The sequence below is a fragment of the Manis javanica genome, chromosome 8 (assembly GCF_040802235.1).
Source record: "Manis javanica isolate MJ-LG chromosome 8, MJ_LKY, whole genome shotgun sequence".
Classification (NCBI taxonomy): Eukaryota; Metazoa; Chordata; class Mammalia; order Pholidota; family Manidae; genus Manis; species Manis javanica.
The window spans coordinates 12,890,061-12,914,708 of NC_133163.1; the positions used below are offsets into that span (position 1 = coordinate 12,890,061).

General features: G+C 38.1%; 1 protein-coding gene across 1 annotated transcript in view; it reads left to right on the forward strand.

Moving 5' to 3' along the window:
- The window catches only part of RPS6KA5 (ribosomal protein S6 kinase A5), a 190,738-nt gene that overhangs the window by 26,729 nt on the left and 139,361 nt on the right, over positions 1–24,648 (forward strand). The window lies entirely within an intron of this gene.

The following is a 24,648-nucleotide window of genomic DNA, read 5'->3' on the forward strand; positions in this document are numbered from 1 at the left end:
TTTCTATCCTTATGCATTGTAGCTTAGCATTACAGGTGTCTTTGGGTATCAATGAATGTGGAATTTTTCTTGTTTACCTTGTTTGGGAGCAAGTTTTTTGAAAGACTGGGATGTAAAAAGGTCTTACCATCTTGAAATAGAAAGTCAGTAAATGATTTCCTTTCAGTGAATTATAGAAACATTTAACGTATATTGTGCACTTAGTATGCGTGTGGCACCATTCTAAGAGGTGTGCATGTATTATCTTATTTAATCAGTACAATGTCTGGTTTGTACCAAGCACTGACTTTCCTAAGAATTTTAAATACTTTAGCTCTTTCTATCCCCACATTAAATCCTACAAGGCTATTAATGTTCTAATTTTACAGATGAGAATATGGAAGTACAGAGATAAAGCAACTTGTCTGGAATGTACAGCTAGTAAATGGAGCCTGAATTCTAACCTACGCAGTGAAACTCTAAGCCACTACTACTGTTATAGATAGCTACATGTAATTAGAACTGGTTAAATGTTTGTAGAATGAATGTTTTAAAGTATACCATGGGTTTTAACTTTTTCATGAAGGTGATATTTTTATAGATACACTTTTTGCTTAGCTATTGCCTAGTTGCTATCCTTTTATATGTGAAATCTTAATATCATTTTATTCTCCCAGCATTTTCAGAGTCAATTTCAGTATCATAAATAAAAGCAGCTTAGCAAAGTGGAAGCCACTTTTTTTAAAGCCAGTATGTTTTTATCCACATTTTAATAGCTATAGAAAATAGAAGGCAATAGGAAGGCAAATATTGGGAAAAACAAAATTGAATTTTTTAATGTCATTTTCCATAAGGAGTCTGTGGATGTAATATTCCTTTAAAATTCCCTTTTATAGGCACAGCAGAAAAAGAATAAGTTTTTTCTGTTGTTAATCTTCTTTTACTATGGATGTCTTTGAATTTCTCAAAAATGTTTATCAACCTACTATTGTCCAGATAATATAGATACTTTAAGTCTTGCCTTTTTATCTTCCAGATATATAGCCTGAATTAAGAACTACTGTGAATAAAAGACTAAATAAATACCTTCCTTTGCATTTACTCTCCCTTCAGATATACTAACCTATTAATGCTAAGCAAACAGGTAATTAGATAATATGTGAATAAATATCTGTTATATAAAAGTAAGCCTATGTGTGCATATGTTAGTGGGTCTTTTTATTAAAAATCATGTAATTCTCTTCATAAGGTTATTATGCATACTGTCTTTCATAATTTAAAGTTGGCAATAGCTTACTTTGGCAATAGCTAAATTTGTTTTCTGGAAATCCTAATTAAAGCAGTTTAGTTTCCATCATTTATTTGGCCAACTAAAATATTACGTGTACTTGACAGGTCTTATTTGGATTTACTGCATGTCATTTGAATTTTATTAGTTTGTTATTTCTTTGATTTTAATATTCAGAGTCAGTTTGATTTTCACATGCCAAGAAGTACCTTTTCTTTTTTCTGTTGTCAGAACTATTTAGCAATATTTTAGGCTTAAGATGCAGCTTGTAGGGATTTCTGGTTCTCCTTCTGATACAAGATGAGTCTGTTTGTGGTTGGGTAAAGCTGATACAAGATAAAGCTATTTGTGGTTGTGACTAGTTCTGGTCCGTGGAATTGACCTACGACTTTAGGGCTGGTTTATTTAATTGCCATTGTGACACCATTCAAAGCTTTTATTCCCACTGCTTCAGCAACTGGTAGTAGTGTAGATGGTGGCTTCTCTGTGAACCTGGGTACTATAATAAAGAAGACATGAAACAGAACCCCTAGGTACCCCACAGTGGACATGAATGAGTGAGAAAAACACTGTTGATTTGAGCCTCTGAAATTTGGGGGTAATATGTTTCTGCAGTATAATTTAGATGATTCTGAGGTGATAAAACCTCCTATGGGGAAGTCTTGTATGAAACCTTTCAGAATTTTTTTAAGACTATGAAGCTGCAAAGAATCTATCATGTTTTAAGATAAAAAGGATAGTGACATTTAGCTTTCCACTGAGGGGCAGGTGGAGATGGGGTTTGAGGGTTTTAAACTTTTGGAACACCTCCAAGAGACTCCCAGACCAAGCTGGCAACTTCCAGCTTGTCTTGAGAATTTTTTGTTTTGGGGGAGCTTCAGAAATGATACTGTAACCATGAATAAGGGTAGATATTCTAGGTCTGCAGGATGATGAGAGTTATCTGATTCCATATTTCCTTATATATCCTGCAAAGAAAAAAACCCCCAAAATATTGAAGCTCAGCTAAAACCACCTGTGACCCATCTGTCAGCTTCACTGAGAATATCATCATCTTCAGATTACATCTGAGTAGGAAGGGAAAACACCAAATTCCAGTGGTGCTCTTGCAGCCCCATGTTCTGTGGGACATGGAGTGAGAGGGGAGTCTTCAGAGACTCTGACAAGGAAGAGAAAAGCACAGAAAACTCAAGACAAAACGTAGGCAAAAATTACCCTCAGAGAAAGTGTCACAGTATAAGCCAAAATACTGATCCCCATGGGACTTGATGGCTCAGTTTTGGCCAACTAAAGGGCTTGAAAGCGAGCAGGCTCACGGGTGGCAGCATTACAAAAGCATTGCCTCTGGAAGAGAATAAATATGGAAGTGTTGGCAACTCGGGAAAGTGGCCAGTAAAGAGAAAGGAAGGGAGGAAATGACAGATTTTGCATAAACGAGGAAAATTACCCACCAGTCCCTCCCCATCATCCATTAAGTATCAATAAACCTCATTAAACTGATAGGGCCCTCTTACAGTAGGAACCCTGGTCACAAAATGCCTAGAAATAGAAAGAAAATTGAATACAAAACTGCCAGAAGAAAACAGAAAGGGCAAATCAAAACATTTTAGCTGACACAAGGTCTCCCCTAACTATAGCTATTACGCAGAAGAAAAACAGGAACACAATACTCCCCACTGAATAATATCCTTAGGAAAGCACTAGGTATTCTTGAAAAAACACCTTGAACCAGATATTCAGAAACTAAAAAAGAAATGGACAAAAAAGAAAAATGCAGTTAAGAGTTGAATTAAGGGGGAAAAAAATGAATGAAAAGACAGAACCATATCAGAAATGAAAACTCAATAACAAAATTCCGAGGGAAGAATAGATTCAAATGAAAATCTAATAGGAGGAATTGAAGAAAAGCAGGGAAACATATTTTAAAAATTAGATACAAAAAAAAAGAAGAAAGGTCAGAGAGAAAGTACTTGAAATAGAGGACAAAGAATATGTAACATATACAACTGGAATCCCCTAAAGAAGAAAAGTAAACTATCCAAGAATGTAATTCCAAAAATAAAAGAAGACTGGCGTCTACACGTTGAAAATGGCCCTGGGTGCTGCGAAAAAACTAGTATTGTTGTAATGATCAGCTCCCTGAATGATCAGCTCGGAAACACCCTTTAGTAAGATTGTTACACTTTAAAGATAAAAAAAGTTCTCAGAGCTTCAGACCAAAAGATCAAATAAGTTACACAATGATAGAATCACTAGTTGGCATCAGACTTCTTAAAAGCAACATACAAAGCAAGGCAACACTGGAGCAACTTAAAAACAAAATGAAGGAAAGAAAATGTAAACCAAGAATTATATTCAGTCAACTGCCTTTAAGATTAAGGCTATAGAAAAAGTTGGAGGACGCAAGAGCTCTGACAATACCCCACACAAGTGGTCTTCCTGAGGAATCTGCTGGACAGTGAGTTTCATCCAAACAGGCTGGGGAAAGCATTGGTGGTGAGCACTTAATATTTACTTACAGAGCTGAAACTGAAACAAGGATGGGACCACAGATAAAAGAACAGCATGTAAAACATAAATTACATTGCACATATAACTGTTTGTAAGTTACATTGCATAAGTATGCCTAAAGCATATGTGTACATGTTCATTCCCAATTTTAGATTCAGTTTTACTTGAGGTCACAGCAAAAATCTAGTTCTTTGAGATACAGGATGCAGAAGCAACTCTGAGAAACCCTGCAAGCCACGTAAACATTCTCGGAGTCAAGTATTTGTTTCCAAGCTAAAGAGATGGTGGGAAAGGGGTATAGGACCTGACTCCTCAAATCTAAGCCTCTTTCTGCTTCAGAGGCAGCTAAGTATCCTCTGATTGCTGGCATTCTTGTTTCTTTTAAGTACACAGGAGGTAAGCACACAGGTTGATGAGAACTGGCTTGGTGATGGCATGGCAAACCATCTAGCCGCATGTGCATTATTGATGTGCTTTCATCCCATGGGCTCAGTATTATAATATTTGTGTTTCATTGTTCAGAGTTAGAGCGTTACTCTTGTATTCATCATACTCCTATTTTTCTGGGTTGGACATGTGCTTATTGGTTCATTCGAGATGACAAACCAGTAAAAAGTTTAAGGTCACATAATATCACATGTAAATAATTTCCTGCAGTAGCAAATTATAAGCAAATGGTTATACTGCAGCTGAGTGAGGCATCCCTTCCATATTTTGACACAAACATACCACATATATGCACGAGTCCATATACAGCATAAGTATATGTATAGCAGGTTTAAATATGTATAAAATGACCTAAACATACATTTCCTAGCACTGTTCATGAAAGAGCCTAAAAGGCAAGACAACCTGGCACCCAGATTTTCATTTCTAATACTATTTCCCACTAAAAGGAGTCAAGGCTCCTTGTAAGAGAAAACAAGGAAGTGCTGAAAAAGGAAAGAGAAAGAAAGAAAGAAAGAAAATAAGAAAAGAGAGAGAGGGAAAGGAAGGAAGGAGTCATGTCAGAAGGACACAGAAACCAACTTGAAAATGCTTCCACTGACCAAATCTAGGTCAGTTTGTACATTAAAATAATTAAGCACAGGAATGAATTTTAAGCCATTGAAAATAGTTATCTGTGAATACTTTGATTATAAATGGGGAGAAGAGAGGACTCTTCTCACAGTACAATGCTGACTGATAAACGTGGACGGAGTGGAAGAGTTGGGAGATTATTATTTTGTGAAGATAGGTTCAGGCAAGAATCGTCAATGGATGCTAAGTCTAGGTTCTTTAATGGCCCTAAAGAGTCACTCTGCTATAAGTGTCTCTCCACTATAAGATTGCTTATTGCAAGGGGAAAATTAGTACCTATGTAATTGAGAAACTGGACAGCACCTTAATGAGGTGATCACAGCTAATGTCACCAGTGATGGACAGCTGACACTGTGTGCCTCTGGTTGTGATACCCTGAGAAGCATACATCAACTTAAGTGGTATCCCAGCTGGGCATGTATATAACCCGAGTCATAAGGAAACATCAAACAGAGAATTCTATTTCAAAAACAAAAAATAATGATCTCTATTCTTTAAAAAAGTCAGTTGTGAAAGACAAAGGTGGGGAAGTCTTCCAGATTAAACAATCCTGAAGAGACATGACAAAATAAATGCAGTGTGTGATTATATACTGGATTTTGTACTCAAGGAAAAAGTGCTGTTAAAAATGTAGTAGGGTTCTGCAGAAGAACAGAACAGGATGTGTGTGTGTGTGTGTGTGTGTGTGTGTAATTGGCTCAGGTGATTGTAAAGGCTAACAAATCCAAAATCTGCAGCGTGAGCTAATGGGCTGGAGAACGATGTTCCAATTCCAATCTTAAGTCTCTCTTCTTCAGGGGAGGCTGGTCTTTTTGTTTTATGCATGTCTTCAACTGATTAGAAGAGGCCTGCTGACATTATCTAGGACGGTCTGCTTTACTCAAAGTCCATAGGTACAATGTTAATAAAAAACACTATCACAGAAATACTTGGAATCATGTTTGTCTGACCAAATATCTGGGCACCTATATGCATCTCCTTCAATCATACATAATGTCCAAATAAAGACAATAAAAAGGTCATACAGCTAACACAATTCAACTCTCCCATGTACAACTGAAAACATGTTAAGAGGATTCAAAGTCCTTAAGTGACAGTTAAAACTCTCCTTGATATTCTGTAACTTAAATACTGTGATACAAAGTCAGTACATCAAATGTTGTATAAGGGGATAAGAGAGGGGAGAAAACAAAGATATTTGTTTTATATATACATATAAATACATTAATAGCAAAGTAAATACTCATGACAATTGCAGTCTTAATTCTGTAACTTGTCACTTGGTCCCTTTACCAATGTCCTTCAGGGATGTCCAAGGAAAGAGCTGTAGTGTCGTCACTTCCACTTTGAGGCAGTGCCTGTGTATTGTGCAGAAGCACCTGTAGATCAGGCCTGAGTCTTGCCTTTTCTGTCTCCTGATCTCGGGGAACTCACCGTGAGGCCGCAGGTGCCGGCTGAGAGCGTGGAGGCAGTGTGGCGGGAGTGGGGGCCATGGGCATTTGGGCCACTTCTTCACGCCACTGACTTGTGCCTTCAGGGCCTCACCCCAGTCTCGTGTGCCACTTCCTTTTGATGGAGTGCTGTTGTGAACACCTAACTTTGTGGAGTGCAATCGGCTTTACTTATAGTCTACTGATTTAAATATTAATCTTATCCAGAAACACCCATAATAATGTTTGACCAAATATCTGGGCACCCTATGGTCCAACCAAGTTGAAGCACAATTAACCATCACAAGGAACATCAGACAATTGACAAATCAGAATAGGGACCACAGATTAAAGTACTTTATCAGTGTTAAATTTTCTGAGTTTAATACCTATGCTGAGGTTACTCAGGAGAAGTTTGAGGAAATACACACTGAAATATTAAGGGGTAGAGATGCATGATGTGTGCAAACTACTCTGAAGTAGATCAGAAAAAAATAAGTCACATGCACGTGTATATGTATGTGTGTGTGTATGTATATGTGGGAGTGTATGAGTCAGAAAACAAATGTGGCAGAATGTTAAAAATTGGTGATTATGAATGGGAGAGTTGTCCATTATTTTTGCAACTTTGGGTTTTTGAAATCATGTTAAAACAAAATAAATATAAGTAACCAGGGAGCATTGTAATTGTTTTTAGAGGCACAAAAGATCTGTAACTTTTTATATGGCAACATAATTGTACTGGAACCCTTGTCATAAAATCAGGAATTTTTTTACACATAATAGGTTATACATTTCATGTTTGAAAAACTGAAAAAGTAAAAATAGCAGGCAGGGATGCTGCCACAGAGGTCAAGTCCAGAGCACTTGGCCTTTTTCTTCTAAATCACCAAATTTCAGAGCATGGTTGTGATGGGGAAAACAGTTAAAACTGAGATAGAAGAGGAAAGATGGGACAAGACAGGATGAATTTAGTTTCTTTGGTCCCCAGGGTACATAGCAGGAAATTAGATAGTTCACAGTGAGTTAAAATTGATGTCTTTTAAAAGTAGGATTAGTCCTGCAAAACAAGTTGACCGTAACTGTAAGTGTACAGCCGTAAGCACAAATTTTTGCAAACTGACATTTGATTGATTCAAGGCTGCTGCACGTAAGTGCTAATAGAAACCAGAGTGGCACTACTAGCAGCATGTAGTCTGGAAAATAGAAAAGGGAAAGGGTGTTGATAAAGTACTTTCTTGTAATAGAATTAGTGTAGGTTACAGTAGAATTGCAGTGCAAAAATGAGGTTAGGACTTAGGAGGACTCTGTATTTTCTTACATCAAATTGAAATCTAACCTTTGGGAATATTACTTTGGAGTATTAAAAACTATTTTATGTCTTGCATGGCAGATATAATTTAAAATATATCAACAAATATCAAAATAATTTTGGTAGCACTTTGGAAGCCAGAATGTTTGCCTTGCCTGTGATTGTTTAAGTTGTTATCACTTGTAAGTTATCTAATTTTTGTTTGCTAAAGTACTAATGTCTGATTTCCGTTGTAAATGAAAGTATACTTTAAGTTAAGGAAAGCTGTGCTGAGTTGTCAGAAGTCCCATTCTGTTCTTTATCTAGATTTAGGTGTGAAGCATGATTGTCTCAAAACTGTCAGGTAATGATTTATAAATTATAATATGGGAATTTGCTTTTGAAAATAAGCCTTCTAAAAACTTTGCACAATCCTTTTGGTGTGCTAACTTGTTCCCTAAATTATCTTTTTCTTCACATTTTTGTGACCATTAAGTTTAGCCATATGACATGCCCAGGAAGTGAAGTATCTGAGTTGACTGTTCTTTTAAAGCTATGTGTTTCATAAATAATTGCAGATTTTCAAATGATCTTGAAAATTATTCAAAACAATTCTCAAATAATTCTTCATCATTTGGAAACCCCACAGATGTTTCATGTGTTTATTTTTAGTTCATAAAGTGTATGTTCACCAAATCTGTGCATACACACACACACACACATACATACACATACACACAAAGCTGCATATTAAATAGTGATACGCTATTAAATCACATGCTGTTACAGCAAGGACAGAAAAACATAGCATTTAAGAATAGTGTGTTAAGCTAATGATCTGTTTTTTGTAAAATTGAAGAACAAGTTGCTTAGATGATGTAGTTCAGATGTACCAAAAATGTATGCATTTAAAAAAATGTCTTAGGAGCTTTGTATTGTTATTTAGAAACGTGACTCTTCTCAAAAGTAAACTTTAACTTTGCTAAGTAAATAGATATATGTGCAAAGCAGTAACCAAATAAACATTAAGAAAATTCTTGTTGAATCTGAAAATTTTTCCTTTATAATAATCAGGTTTAAAAAATATTTTTGCAATTCTTATTTATAGACCTAATTTTTTTTGTATCAAGATAAAATTTACATACAGTAAAATTCACTTTTCTGGACATACAGTTCTGAGTTTTGACAGATGAATACAGTCGATGTACAACATTTTGAACATTGATCATAACTTGTTTTTTACTCCAAGTACTTCATAATCTCATGGTCACTTAAGGATTATCATTTCATTTAAAGATCATACTGCATCTATTTAGAATTTAATGATTCTAGTAATTCCCAGTGTTCCCACTGTGTGCTCAGTATTGTTAGTAAGTCCCATACTAAGGGATCTGCTTTTTCCTCTCTGTCCTAATTCTAGTGCCTTAGTTAGCCTTAATCATTTCTAGCCTCGGCCTGTTGCATCAGCCTGTGTCTTTGCTTCGCTGTCTTCCGTGGGAGTTCCTTTCTAATTCATCTTCCATGCTGCTGCTGGTGTCCTTCGAAGGTATAGAACTGTTTACCTTAATCCTCTGCTTAGCATCTTTCATTGGCTCTCATTGCCTTTAGAACAAAACACATGCTTTTTCAAATCAAGCAGGGTCTTTGAGGAACTGGTTCCTGCCTCGTGTCTTGCTGTGTCTTCTTTCCTCTTCCTTCCCCTGTGTTTTCCTGTGTCACTAACTGGAGATTGCCAGATAGGGCGTTTTTTGTCTAGATGCTTTTGTGTGTGTTTCCTTCTGATTTGCAGATTTTTTTCCACCAAGACCTTCAGATGCGGTGAGATGCTCTCTGATGCTCTCTGGTACTCTCTTTACCGCACATGTCTCTAACAGCACTTGCTCCTGGGGCCTCTTCGCTTGCCGGAGGATCTCCTCTGGTCCCTGTGCCGTAGGCATCTGGGAGTGATCCTAACGCTTTGCGTAATATGAGATACCAGTAAGCATTCAGTGTTTGTTCATTAAGTGCACTATAGTTCGATGCGGAGCACAATGACTACATAAAACCTGCAAAGTAGGTGAGAAGAAAAATGTATTTTCACGGCAAAGGGCACCCTAATTTCTTGTATGGAGGGAACTGCCCTGGGGTATTGCCTTGATGTCAAGCTCACTTCCAGATGTGAGTATGGGTGTTAGCTGGACGAAGAGGTCAGATGTGGAGGAAAAGGGGACAGATTTGTTGGTTTTATTCCTCATAGGTAAAGAGAAAGTACAAACAAGGAGAAAGGTCAGAAAAATGATGCAGAGCCAGGGAACAGGTGAGATAAAGACCTGCCTTCCCAAGGATGGAAGATGGAGAGAGATTAAGAATGTTCCTAGTTCTAGTTCCCTTTCCCTTGTTGCCCTGTGTCACACTCCTCCACGTTTCCCCAGAGAACTTCACTGAGTCTCTTACGCTAAGGAGCACCTTCTGCTTGTGCTTGGGTCTTGTTATTGTCTTTTATAGAACTCAGAGAAGGACCCAGTGTTAGGTCTGGGTTGGTGCCCTACAATACAGAGATGAGAGCCGAGAACCTCAGAGGGTGCTGAGCATGTCGGCCCTCCTGGGAGTTGATAGAAACCTTGAGGGAGGGGGCAGCTTTGGACTTGCAAAAACCATGGCTCTGCCAGATTTGAGTCCATTTAGTCTAGAGTATTAAGGAGCCAGCAAAGCCTCAGCTAACAACTAGGATATGTACACAACAAGAAAAGCTGGACGTGAATGCACAAAATGGGAGTATCTAGTATTACTTACTGCCAGGTAGCCCATCTGGGGAAGTTCCCCTGCACACTAGGTGAAACCTCAACCCCGAATGGGGATGGCTCTTAACCCTGAGCAGGAAAGAATTCGAAATCAGATCAAACAAGTGACTGCCAGAAAGGAATTCATTTGCTAGAGTAGTGGCAAATATCAGGGGCAATGCAGGCAGTAGAAAACAAGGAAGAACAGACGAAGAAAAGGAAAGTTCATTGAACTGCTCAAATCCCTTGCCAACTCCTAAAGCCAGGGTCACCTGGCATCCCATATCTGCTTGATCCCCACTACACAGGAATTATATCCCTACTACCCCAGAATATGGAGGATCCTCAGAAACACTGTATGGAGTGAGATCATGTTCTGAGAACCTCGTCTTCCTTACTGGTCTGAAATAAAACGGAGAGAGAAAAGCGATTGTGTTAAGACCACAATGCTGAGTGAAATAGCAAAGTGATAAAGACACTACCGAGGTGGAGGTTGGCGAGTTCTTGTCTTTATTATCGTGAAAAAGAGTTCAGAGACAGGTTTAATAGGCTTACGCAGCAAGAAAGTTTATTTGATAAGACAGTACACACTCAGATGGGAGTGCGCACAAACGCAGAAAGATGCACTTAAGGGTTTAGGGTTTGGGGTTTTATAGGGCCTTTGGGTAAGGGTCTGCATAAAGTATGATGCATGCAGGTGATTGACAATTCCTTTGAAGTTTTATCTTAAGAATAAGGTTATTTAGGTTACTTTATTGATCTGGATCTCAGCATTCTTTAACTAGGTAGGTTCCTTTATACTCTGGAGGTCTGTCTTTCATCCTGGTTAGAAAGTTATTTAATTGATTAAGGGCTAGAAGAAGAACGGCATAAAGATTAAGTTAAAGAATAAGCCTGGTCTTTTTCACAGGCTAAGTAGATTTTACAATGGCATGTCCCTTGTCCCATTTCCCTGCTTTATCTCATTAGGATGGGTGGGGTAGTGAGCACCATCCCCCAATTCCCCTACCCCTGAGACTTTGTCGGCTATAGGTTATAAAAAACATGAGTTTTTTTAAATTTGGTATCATTAATCTACAATTACATGGACAACATTATGGTTACTAGACTCCCCCCAATTATCAAGTCCTTACCACATATCCCATTACAGTCACTGTCCATCAGCATAGTAAGCTGCTATAGAATCACTACTTATCGTCTCCGTGTTGTACAGCCTTCCCCATGCCCCCCACTACATTATGTCTGCTAATTGTAATACCTCCTTTTTCCCCCTTATCCCTCCCATCCCACCCATCCTCCCTGGTTCCTTTCCCTTTGGTAACTGTTAGTCCATTCTTGGGTTCTGTGAACCTGCTGCTGTTTTGTTCCTTCAGTTTTTGCTTTGTTCTTATACTCCACATATGAGTGAAATCATTTGGTTCTTGTCTTTTTCCACCTGGCTTATTTCACTGAGCATAATACCCTCTAGCTCTATCCACATTGTTGCAAATGGTAGGATTTGTTTTCTTCTTATGGCCGAATAATACTCCATTGTGTATATGTACCACATCTTCTTTACCCATTCATTTACTGTTGGACCCCTACGTTGCTTCTATTTCTTGGCTAATGTAAATAGTGGTGCAATAAACATAGGGGTGCATATGTCTTTTTCAAACTGGCTTCTGCATTCTTAGGGTAAATTCCTAGGAGTGGAATTCCTGGGTCAAATGCTATTTCTATTTTTAGTTTTTTGAGGAACCTCCATACTGCTTTCCACAATGGTTGAACTAATTTACATTCCCACCAGCTGTGTAGGAGGGTTCCCCTTTCTCCACATCCTTGCCAGCGTTTGTTGTTGTTTGTCGATGTTGGCCATCCTTACTATTATGAGGTGATATCTCATTGTGGTTTTAATTTGCATTTCTCTGATGATTAGCAATGTGGAGCATCTTTTCATGTGCCTGTTGGCCATCTGAATTTCTTCTTTGGAGAAATGTCTGTTCAGAGCCTCTGCCCATTTTTTAATTGGATTATTTGCTTTTTGTTTGTTGAGGTGTGTGAGTTCTTTGTATATTTTGGATGTCAACCCCTTATCGGATATTTCATTTATGAATATATTCTCCCATACTGTAGGATGTCTTTTTGTTCTATGGATGGTGTCCTTTGCTGTACAGAAGCTTTTCAGCTTGATATAGTCCCACTTGTTCATTTTTGTTTTTGTTTCCATTGCCCGTGGAAATATGTTCATGAAGAAGTCGCTCATGTTTATGTCCAAGAGATTTTGACTATGTTTTTTTTTAAGAGTTTATGGTTTCATGACTTACATTCGGGTCTTTGATCTATTTTGAATTTACTTTTGTGTATGGGGTTAGACAATGGCCCAGTTTCATTCTCTTACATGTAGCTGTCCAGTTTTGCCAACAACAGCTGTTGAAGAGGCTGCCATTTCACCATTGCATATCCATGGCTCCTTTATCGTATATTAATTGACCATATATGTTTGGGTTATTATCTGGATGCTCTATTCTGTTCCACTGGTCTGTGGGTCTGTTCTTGTGCCAGTACCAAATTGTCTTGATTACTGTGGCTTTGTAGTAGAGCTTGAAGTTGGGAAGTGAGATCCCCCCCACATTATTCTTCCTTCTTAGGATTGCTTCAGCAATTCTGGGTCTTTCGTGGTTCCATATGAATTGTAGAACTATTTGTTCCAGTTCGTTGAAGAATACTGTTGGTATTTTGATAGGGATTGCATTGAATCTCTAGATTGCTTTAGGTAGGATGGCCATTTTCACAATATTAATTCTTCCTAGCCAAGAGCATGGGATGAGTTTCCATTTGTTAGTGTCCTCTTTAATTTCTCTTAAGAGTGTCTTGTAGTTTTCAGGGTATAGGTTTTTCACTTGGTTAGGTTTATTCCTAGGTATTTTATTCTTTTTGATGCAATTGTGAATGGAATTGTTTTCCTGATTTCTCTTTCTGCTAGTTCAACGTTTGTGTATAGGAATGCAACAGATTTCTGTGTATTAATTTTGTATCCTGCAACTTTGCTGAATTCAGATATTAGTTCTAGTAGTTTTGGAGTGGAGTCTTTAGGGTTTTCTGTGTACAATATCTTATTATCTGCAAACAATGACAGTTTGACTTCTTCCTGACCAGTCTGGATGCTTTTTATTTCTTTGTTTTGTCTAATTGCCATGACTAGGACCTCCAGTACTATGTTGAATAAAAGTGGGGAGAGTGGGCTTCCTTGTCTTGTTCCTGATCTTAGAGGAAAAGCTTTCAGGTTCTCGCTGTTAAGTATGATGTTGACTGTGAGTTTGTCATATATGGCCTTTATTATGTTGAGGTACTTGCCCTCTGTACCCATTTTGTTGAGAGTTTTTATCATGAATGGATGTTGAATTTTGTCGAATGCTTTTTCAGCATCTGTGGAGATGATTATGTGGTTTTTGTCTTTTTGTTGATGTGGTGGATGTTGTTGATGGATTTTCTAATGTTGTACCATCCGCACATCCCTTGGATGAATTCCACTTGGTCATGGCATATGATCCTCTTGATGTATTTTTGAATTTGGTTTGCTAATATTTTGTTGAGTATTTTTGCATCTACGTTCATCAGGGATATTGGTCTGTAATTTTCTTTTTTTTGTGGTGTCTTTGCCTGGCTTTGGTATTAGATTGATGGTGGTGTCATAGAATGAGTTTGGAAGTATTTCCTCTTCTTCTATTTTTTGAAAACTTTAAGGAGAATGGGTATTTTGTCTTCTCTAAATGTCTGATAGAATTCAGTGGTGAAACCATCTGGTCCAGGAGTTTTGTTCTTAGATAGTTTTTTGATTACTGATTCAATTTCAATGCTGGTAATTGGTCTGTTTAGATTTTCTGTTTCTTCCTTGGTCAGTCTTGGAAGGTTGTATTTTTTTAGAAAGTTGTCCATTTCTTCTAGGTTATCCGGCTTGTTATCATATATATTTTCATATTATTCTCTAATAACTCTTTGTATTTCTGTGGTGTCTCTCTTGATTTTTCCTTTCTTATTTCTGATTCTGTTGATGTGTGTAGATTCTCTTTTTCTCTTAATAAGTCTGGCTAGGGTTTTATCTATTTTATTTTCTCAAAGAACCAGCTCTTGGCTTCATTGATTTTTTTCTATTGTTTTATTCTGCTCAATTTTATTTATTACTTCTCTGATCTTTATTATGTCCCTCCTTCTGCTGACTTTGGGCCTCATTTGTTCTTCTTTTTCCAGTTTCAATAATTGTGACTTCAGACTATGCATTTGGGATTGTTCTTCATTGTTTAAATAGGCCTTGATTGGTATATACTTTGCTCTTAGAACTGCCTTTGCTGCATCCCACAGAAGTTGGGGCTTTGTGCTGTTGTTGTCATTTTTCTCCATATATTGCTTGATCTCTGTTTTAATTTGGTCATTGATCCATTGATTATTTAAGAGCATGTTGTTAAGCCTCCATGTGTTTGTGAGCCTTTTTGTTTTCTTTGTACAGTTTATTTCTAGTTTTATACCTTTGTGGTCTGAGAAGTTCGTTGATAGAATTTCAATCTTTTTGAATTTACTGAGTCTCTTTTTGTGACCTAGTATGGGGTCCATTCTTGAAAATGTTCCATGTGCACTTGAGAAGAATGTGTATCTTGCTGCTTTTGGGTGTAGATTTCTGTAGATGTCTATTAGGTCCATCTGTTCTAGTGTGTTGTTCAGTGCCTCTGTGTCCTTACTTATTTTCTGTCTGGTTGATCTGTCCTTTCGGCGAGTGGTGTGTTGAATTCCCCTAGAACAAATGCATTGCATTCTATTTCCTTTTTTAATTCTGTTAGTATTTGTTTCACATATGTCAGTGCTCCTATGTTGTGTGCATATATATTTATAATGGTTATATCTTCTTGTTGGACTGCTTCCTTTATCATTATGTAATGTCCTTCTTTATCTCTTATTACTGTTTTTGTTTTGAAGTCTATTTTGCATTATACAAGTACTGCAACACCTGCTTTTTTCTCCCTGTTGTTTGCGTGAAATATCTTTTTCCATCCCTTTACTTTTTATCGGTGTATATCTTTGGGTTTGAGGTGAGTCTCTTGTAAGCAGCATATAGATGGGTCTTGCTTTTTTATCCATTCTATTACTCTGTGTCTTTTGATTGGTGCATTCTGTCCTTCTACATTTAAGGTGATTATCGATAGATATGTACTTATTTCCATTGCAGACTTTGGATTCGTGGTTATCATAGGTTCAGGGGTAGCTTCTTTACTTAACTGTCTAACTTAACTCTCTTATTAAGCTATTGTAAACACAGTCTGATGATTCTTTATTTCTTTCCCTTCTTATTCTTCTTCCTCCATTCTTTATATGTTAGTTGTTTTATTCTGTACTCTTTTCCTGTGTTTCCTGTGACTGCTTTTGTGGATAGTTGATTTTATTTTTTGCCTTTAGTTAGTATTTGGTTGGTGTGCTTTCTTTGTTGTGATTTTATTTTCTCTGGTGATATTTATTTAGCCTTAGGAGTGCTTCCATCTAGAGCAGTCCCTTTAAGATATACTGTAGAGTTGGTTTGTGGGAGGCAAATACCCTCAACTTTTACTTGTCTGGAAATTGTTTAATCCCTTCTTCAAATTTAAATGATAATCATGCTGGATACAGTATTCTTGGTTCAAGGCCCTTCTGTTTCATTGCATTAAATAAATCATGCCATTCTCTTCTGGCCTGTAAGGTTTCTGTTGAAAAGTCTGATGATAGCCTGATGGGTTTTCCTTTGTAGGTGATCTTTTTTCTCTCTCTGGCTACCTTTAATACTCTGTCCTTGTCTTTGATCTTTGCCATTTTAATTATTATATGTCTTCATTTTGGCCTCCTTGGGTCCCTTGTGTTGGGAGGTCTATGGGCCTCCATGGTCTGAGAGACTATTTCCTTCCCCTGCTTAGGGAAGTTTTCAGCAATTATTTCTTCAAAGACTCTTTCTATCCCTTTTTCTCTCTTTTCTCCTTCTGGAACCCCTGTAATGTGAATATTGTTCCGTTTGGATTGATCACACAGTTCTCTTAATATTCTTTCATTCCTAGAGATCCTTTTATCTCTCTCTGCCTCAGCTTCTCTGTATCCCTATTCTTTGATTTCTATTCCATTAACAGTCTCTTGCAGCACGTCCAGCCTGCTCTTAAGACCTCCTATTGATTGTTTCATTTCTGTTATCTCCCTGTGGACTTCATCCCTTAGCTCTTGCTTATTTCTCTGCAGGTCCATCAGCATGGTTGTGACTTTTATTTTGAATTGTTTTTCAGGAAGATTTGTTATATATATCTCACCAGGCACACTCTGTGGGGTTGTCTGAGTGATTTTTGACTGGACCAGATTCTTCTGCCTTTTTATCGCAATGGAAGTGGTCACAGGCAGGTGGCGCATCTGTCAGCTGGGAGAATAAAGTCCCTTCCTGCTTGCTGGTTGCCTTGCCCTTCTCCGCTGCCTGTGTTGGTTACCTGCACCCTGGGAGCACTCTCAGGGATAATCTCCTGAGCTGCTGTGGGCAGGGCGGTCCTTCGTATAGACTAGGGCCCTGCAGGGGTTTGCAGACATGCCGGGTGTGTTCTTCTGCAAGAACAGTGCCGCTTTGTGCCTTTTGGACCTTGCTCCGGCTTCCTCTGTCTGTGCTGTGTACCCGCACTCCAGGGGCAGTCCCTGGGATAGTCTTCTGAGCTGCTGTGGGTGGGGTGGCCCTCAGGAAAGCTTAGGGCCCTGTGGGGGTTGCAAATGTGCCAAGTGTGTTCTCCTGTGAGAATGGCACCCCTTTGTGCCTTCCAGACCTTGCTCCAGCTTCCTTTGTGTGTGCTGGGTAGCTGTGAGCCATTGGTAGCCTCTGGGTCTGTCCCAGTTAGCTGCACACTGGGAGAAGACTCTTGTGTTGTTGCTGTGGGCAGGGCTGTTCTCCTTCTGCTCCGCAGCTGTGGTAGGTCAGCTGGTTTGCTTGCTGCACTGGCTGGGGGGAATGAATGGCTGGCTGCTTATTACTGTGAGGGGCTTTGGGGGCTGCATTACCCCCATGGGAGTTATGGTGCCTGAAGTTCCTCAAGATTCCCAGTCTGCTAGGCTGTGTGCTGGGATGATTTTGCCCACCTGTTTAGCCCTTGTCCCTTTAAGACTTTTAAAAAACACCCGCTTTTCTTTGGTCCCAGGTGAGCCGGCTGTGGGGACCTGCTCACAGTTTCCATCTCGGATTTTACATTTCTGATTCTCTAATACCCAGTATACCATGCAGTGTGTGTCTGTGCTCCTGGTGCAGATTACTAGGGCTGGTTATTTAGCAGTCCTGTGCTTCCACTCCCTCCCCACTCTGATTCTTTTTCTCCCTCCAGTGAGCTAGGGTGGAGGGATTGCTCGGGTCCCGCCAGGTCATGGCTTTGTATCTTACCCTTTTTGTGAGATGCTGAGTTCTCGCAGATGTAGATGTAGCCTGGCTGTTGTACTGTATCTTCTGGTCTCTCTTTTAGGAATAGTTGTATTTTTAAAAATGTAAATGGTTTTGGGAGGAGATTTCCACTGCCCTATTCATGCCACCATCTTGTGCCATCTAGAAGATGAGTTTTAAAGAGAGGAAAATGTCTACAATATTGTGTTGTGATTTTACTCAAACACCAGTACTTGGAAGTTAGAGGTTAATGTTGATTTCTTTAATATTGAAGGTGCTGGAAAGTGGAAGGTGAAACTAATTATTGAGGAATAGAAAATTTGGGCCATGACTGAAACTCCTTTCTTTACCAAAACCAGGAACTGTTTTATTAGCTTGTTATGCTTTGTTTTCCTCTTTTATTTTTAATTGATGAGCTAATGTCTCAAAGAAAAAAAATGTTAGGTACTTGAACACTGGACAAGGTTTTGTGTAGACAATGTTTAAGTTTTAGACATTACTGGTGTTCTTTAGATCATAGATTTATAATAAATTATGGTTTAATTATTTCAGTTTCAGCTGCAACAAGCTGTAAGTCTCTCTACTTCCTATGGCATTCATAACTAAATCTCACAGTATTGCTTTTTATGATGTTCTCCTTTTCTTCTGAAATGTATATAAAATCATTGGCAAGGTCACAGTATCTCGTATGCATTGCTGTTAATTAAGTGTTCCCTGATAGTGGCAAATAAGATTCAATGTTCGATCATTATGCTATTTGTGTTTTCTCTTCATGCTCTGATTTATATAGCTATAGTTATAATCACAAAAAACTGATATATAAACCCAGATGACACTTTACCAACTTACAGTGGAAAATACAAATAAACAAGTACAGAAACATTTGTGTTTGCAGTTTTCCTTTTGGGTAAGGGAATCAAGTTAAAATTAGATTGGTTGGTGAGCATAAATTAGGAAAAAGGGAGTTGTTTGTATATTCTAATAAGTAAAAAATAAAGGCTCAAGACCACAGTACAGCTATCTCCAGGAGAGGGATGTTCCTTCCTAGGGGACCTGGTGGTTGAAGCTGCTGAATAGGTGTCCCCAGGACAGTGTTAGAAATACATTACCCAATTTGGCATTCTTTTAATTTTCATTTGTCCGGACTCTCCTTTGTTGCCCATTCTTTTAATATTTTAGCTCTTTTGATTAGCATATTTCAGATCCTTTTCCACTGCCAATAGTGATTTTTATCCCTTAAGGTGACATTTCATAGATCTCATTTCAGAATCTTCTGCTATATATTTTAGCCAGGCTGATTTCTGAAGCATGTTACTCTTGTTTCAATGCATTTCCTCTCTGGTACTCCCTTCAGAGACCGTCTGTGTCTTTTATAAAGTCTCTATATAATATTTTTTCCATACATTACACCTTTACATACCCTTATCCTTCTCTGTGTCCTTTAATACTTCTGTTCTGGATTCCATTATTTATCACCTCCTGAAGGAACTGCTCCCTTAGGAAACACCCCTCCCATCTCCACTTTTTCCATTCTTCCTTATATTCTCTTTGTCCATCTGCCCTCTCTCTCATCTGCCCTCTAAGCTGGAAAAAAGTTACACAATTTTTCCCATTTTCCCTGTATTCCTTCCTTTTATATCGCCATTCCTTTAACAGAATGACTATATCCATTGCTTTTAAGGATATTGTTTTTCCCATCCTCACACCCTGACCTCCTTGCATAGACTTGAGGATGCAGCAACTCAGGAACAGCCAAATGGTAGCAGGTCCCAGGGCAAGGTATGTGGGTGGGGAATGGGATATTTGCATGCTCTCCCAGGGAGTGCCACCAGCCAGCACACCTGTGACCTCCATGTGCACTAACCTAAAGCTCTCCAAGCCATTTTTTTTGCCAACCTTTTTGGCTATTTTTATCTATCTATCTATTTATTTATTTATTTTTATTTTGGTATCATTAATATGCAGTCACTTGAGCAACACTGTGGTTACTAGATTCCCCCAATTATCAAGTCCCCACTACATACCCCATTACAGTCACTGTCCATCAGCATAGTAAGATACTATAGAGTCACTACTTATCTTCTCTGTGCTATACTGCCTTCCCCGTGATCCCCCGCCCTACATTATGTGTGCTAATCGTAATGCCCCTTATTCCCCTTCTCCCTCCCTTCCCACCCACCCTACCCAGTCCCTTTCCCTTTGGTAACTGTTAGTTCATTCTTGGGTTCTGTGATTCTGCTGCTGTTTTGTTCTTTCAGATTTTGCTTTGTTCTTATACTCCACAGATGAGTGAAATAATTTGGTTCTTGTCTTTCTCCACCTGGCTTATTTCACTGAGCCTAACACCCTGTAGCTCCATCCATGTTGTTGCAAATAGTAGGATTTGTTTTCTTCTTATGGCTGAATGATATTCCTTTATGTATATGTACCACATCTTCTTTATCCATTCACCTACTGATGGACACTTAGGTTGCTTCCATTTCTTGGCTATTGTAAGTAGTGCTGCGATAAACATAGGGGTGCCTATGTCTTCTTAAACTGGGCTGCTGCATTCTTAGGGTAAATTCCTAGGAGTGGAATTCCTGGGTCAAATGATATTTCTACTTTTAGTTTTTTGAGGAACCTCCATACTGCTTTCCATAATGGTTGAGCTAGTTTACCTTCCCACCAGTAGTGTAAGAGGGTTCCCCTTTCTCCGTATCCTCACCAGCATTTGCTGTTCTTAGTCTTTTCTATGATGGCCATCCTAACTGATGTGAAGTGATATCTCCTTGTGGTTTTAATTTGCATTTCCCTGATAATTAACGATGTGGAGCATCTTTTCATGTGCCTTTTGACCATCTGAATTTCTTCTTTGGAGAAGTTTCTGTTCATATTCTACGCCCATTTTTAAATAGGGTTATTTGCTTTTTGGGTGGGTGTGAAGGCATGTGAGTTATTTATATATTTTGGATGTTAACCCCTTGTTGGATACGTCATTTAAAAATATATTCTCCCATACTGTAGGATGCCTTTTTGTTCTGCTGATGGTATCCGTTGCTGTACAGAAGCTTTTCAGCTTGATATAGTCCCACTTGTTCATTTTTTATTTTGTTTCCCTTGCCCGAGGAGATGCGTTCAGGGAAAAGTTGCTCATGTTTATATTAAAGAGATTTTTGCCTGTGTTTTCTTCTAAGAGTTTTATGGTTTCATGACTTACATTCAGGTCTTTGATCCATTTTGAATTTACCTCTGTGTATGGGGTTAGATAATAATCCAGTTTCATTCTCTTGCATGTAGCTGTCCAGTTTTGCCAACACCAACTGTTGAAGAGGCTGTCATTTCACCATTCTATATCCATGGCTCCTTTATTCCAAGCCATTTTTTTAGGGGTTTTTATGGAGGTCTCTTCATACAGATATGATTGATTAAATCATTGGCCGTTGGTGATGAGTTTAATTTCCAACCCTTCCCTGGAAGGAGAAAGGAGGAAGGTGGGGCTGAAAACCCTAGGTCTTTCTGGCAACCAGCCCCTATCCTGAAGATATGTAGGCTCACCCTGGTCATCTCATAAACATACAAAAGCCGCTCTTACCACTCTGGATATTCCTAAACCTTTAGGAAGTGATGTGCGAGGATCCTGGGGTAAGGAACCAAGTATGTATTTCCTTTTTCGTCACAGTTTGACTTCATTGGTAACCAGTTTTTTAATCAACAGAATACATCTGTCTTCCCTTGGATTCTCTATGCTGTTCATTTCCCAACCATTTCTCTGGCTCGTTTTCTTCTTATCCTAGCTCTGGTCACCATCAAGACTCACCCTTCTTTGGTATGGTCTCCTGAAGGGCTTTCTTCTCAAAGCTTTAGCCATTGCCCAACTCCTGATATCTTTGTGCTTTGGACGGGAGCAACAATATCTTTTCCCTCTACCCTTCTAAATTCTTGACTAGGACCCCTGTAACATATGACACATTAAAAAGAAAAAAGTATACAGATTTATTTAATGTACATTCTGTTAATGACATGGGAGCCTTCATAAGAAAATGAAGATGTGAAAAAATGGTTAGACCTGAGCATTTTCATATTAGGTTTGATGGAGAGTGGAAAGTCATCAAAAGGGCACGGTATGACAGAGGGTATGAGGTGAGTGTAGTAAACAGAGGAAACTTAGCAAGGCTTGTTTGTTCAGACTCCTCCCTGAGTCCCTTATCTTCAGAGATAAGCCTCCTCCTTTCCTCTGGGTAAAGAAGGAGGACTCCTCTCCCATGAGGGTCTCCTGACTCGCTTCAGGGGAAGGTCAGAAAGCCCTTCCTGCACAAGCTGGTTTTCACAACCCTTCAGCATAAGATACTCAGTATGCCACGGTGCTGTATTTTGGGGGTAGCATGTCCTGAACCTCATTAGCATGCTGTTTCTGTAGAACTTTAGTTCCTTGTCTAGAACTGCCTACATGGCAGCCCTTTGGGGATGTCCTGCCATCACTTCAAGATCAGTGTTGAAACCCAAAACTTCCCCTTTCAATTTTCCTTTTCAACTTCCCCTTTCAACAAAATTTTGTCAGTAATACTACCATTCACCAGACTTTCACTTTTTGTACTTTAGAGGTGGGGTCAGTGGGGAAAAAATGGAACAGAAGTTCAATGAATTTCTCTTGGAAAGTGGGGACCGTGTCCTGTGAGCTTCTGTAGTCTTTGCCGCCAAGTCAGATGCTCAGCGAATGTTTCTTGAACTGCATATTACAGTGATTCTTGGGTTGATTCTTCCCTCTTTGTTCTATTTTCTACTCAGACCAGACCCTCCAGCACATATAGTTTATTGCAATAACTGCACCATGTGTTAGCATTGGCCTTTCCTTGATGCCATACACTTGGCATACTACTGCTGGGGTGATCTTCCTAAAACTGCTTCCTTCTTGTCAAGAGCCATTATTCCTTATGGATTCAATGAAAACTAGTTAGTCTGTCATTCCAGTCAGCTAGTTTTGTGTACCTACTTGATGGTACATTTTTACTGTTTTTCCTATATAAACCCATTATAGCTAATTAGAACAACCCTCTTATCATTCTTTAAAAGGAAAATACTTATTTCTACTTATGCTTTTGCACCATCTAGTCTTCTAGCCCTGAATTCCCCAGCCGTTTTCTCATCTTTTCCAGTTCAAATCCTGTACTTCTTAGCTACACACCTGACACCTAGCTTGTTAGCAGACATGCAGTGTATGTTTATTAAATGAGTGATTGAGGACTTATATTCTCAATGAGCATTTCTAACTAGCTTCACATTATGATATCCTCCTTAATGTCCACAGGCTCCATAATCCTTTTTATTAAATTACATTTCTCATAGCTTATTGCAGGTTTTCATAGGTGATTAATTCATTAAATAAAATCTGGTGTATGAGTATCTTAGTCATATACAAACAAGCTTACTTGAAGTGACTTCAAAAGCATCATTATTCTCTTTATTTCTAGTTTAATTGTAAAAGTGCTTTTAAATTAAACATTTTCTTAGCTTTAACACAAGTGAATCATTTGATCTAATCAAATGGTTTCAGCATATGCTCTGTGTAATTACATTTGTACAGCTTAGCAGAAACTATAGCAACAGAATAAAAAATATGTTTTTATTGGTTGTTTTCCTCCATAAGAGTGGGAAGTTCCAAGTTAAACATTTCACAACTTTTAAAAAATAATCATAGATAACATTACAAAGTACATTTGGTAATGGAATTGCCTAGAAAGTTGGGTTAAGAAGCCATTGATCAATCCTAGGTTTATTGCTAAAATCTTGGAGGAACATACTGAAGATAAAAGTAGTATGGTGGGAATATGGGAGATTTTCAGGGTCTACTTTAAGCCTCTTTATATTATCTATTTTTTTAGTATTTTATAGTAATAAACAACAAAGCTATTTAAACTGGGGAGAAAAGACAATTACCCTAAATTTATTATTTTAAGAATTACATCAGCCATATTTTCCCACAATACAATTAACAATACTAATATTATACAAGGTGCTGAAGAAATCCAGTTATAGTGTAAAGAACCAAATATACAGTTTTATATTTTATATTATATAATTTTATATTCATTATATGAGATTTTCCCTTAAAAACCATTAATAATTCAGGCAAAATGTTAATAATTTTCTATAGGGAATCATTTAAATATTGTAGTTCATCTGAGTTGTGGCAAACATTTTTTAAAAAATCCATTGACTTCCTATAAAGGGTTCAAAGTTAGTCTTAAAAGTAATTTCCTAACTAGGAAGTATGCATTACAGGGCAATAACACTAATCAATAAGTGAATGATTTTCAATGAGATGGCTGCTAATATTTTAATAGGAAAAAATTGGTTGAAATTGCTTTGTGAATGCATTAAAACTGTTTTTTGCACCTATCTTTTCTAGAAGAATAGACTTAGTAATGCATTAATGTAAAAAGAAAAATCAAATACACATGGTGAGAGGAGACTGTCTAAGCCTCAAGATAACAATAGAAATTAAGCCTCAAATGAATCTTGAAAAGTTTTAAAATATTTTATTGTTTTTAGTCCAAGTTTACTCATATTTAACAACTCATGTGATGTGGGCATCAAAATAGATGCCAGATAAAAACAACTGATGTAGTCATGCTGTTATGTACCAATTAAATAGCTCTAGTCTAAGTTTGTAAAGTTTGTTGGAATTCTTTATTGTTTTATATGTTTGTGAAGAGTTTTAATATGGCATTGTTTGTGTGGAAAGGAATTATCCTTTTAGTTACGATTTAGGGCTGAAGATGAGGTTTTGGTGCCATTAAGCTATTATAGCCCAGAATCCAAAAATGCCCAAATTCTGCCAGCCAATTAACTACTCTCACCTTCTAGATTCACAAGGAAACTGTCTGCAAAGAACTCACAGTACCACATTAAGAAAAGCTATGCAAACTTCAAACATACCA